Genomic DNA, 869 nt, shown 5'->3' with positions numbered 1-869 from the left:
AATATCCTTATTGAGACCCCTGAGGTGCAAGGAAAACTTGGGGATAACTTTTGTGGTATAGTGCTAAAATACAGGTTAAAGAATCCACAGTTTCGTATATTTTGAAGAAAATTACTTAAGCAACTATAAAATGGTTAAATAAGAACACTGTAGTATATACACTAAAACGTTTCTGGATGGGCAATGAAGATGACCTTTAATAAAAATTGTTCATATTTTTACCAACTTTCGCAAAGATACTAACATAGGAAAACCATATAGAAACACTCACAGAAGGAAACATGGATCATGTTTTCATTGTATCATTATTTGTGAAAGGAACAAAATGCTTTAAACTGTTAAATTATACTAGGCATGAATTTTAATTTCAAACTAAGAGCCAAGTATTCTGATGTATAGTCCAGAGTCACATGTTATATGCCAATACTGATAATTTTTAGAACCTGGAATTGAATGACTTGTGTATGACAAGGGGTCCTGTTTAAGGTATGCAAAAACACATGGCAAGACAGAGGACTATGAATATGATAGTTGTGAAACATATCATGAATATTACTTTGATAAAACTATCTCAACCAAGAACACAAGCAATTTGCAGCAACAGGCATGCAAGAAAGCACAGATCATGAAACATAGTACTGTTTCTGCTCTAGCTCTTCTGTTATGCATACTCTGATTAAAATCACCCTGCATATTAATTTTAACATGTAAATTTTCCTGTTAAAAAGTCCATGTATGTATATATATATATCATATGACATCTTTATGGTACAGCTGACAGGAAAAAAATATATAATAGCAGCTGGGAAAAACAAAAAACTGGGTAGAATTGACACAAAATAGAATGATGAAAAAACTCAGATGGAGAC

Source organism: Bison bison, unplaced genomic scaffold, assembly GCF_000754665.1.
Source record: "Bison bison bison isolate TAMUID 2011002044 unplaced genomic scaffold, Bison_UMD1.0 scf7180017851846, whole genome shotgun sequence".
Lineage (NCBI taxonomy): Eukaryota > Metazoa > Chordata > Mammalia > Artiodactyla > Bovidae > Bison > Bison bison.
Note: the sequence above shows the minus strand (reverse complement) of the source record.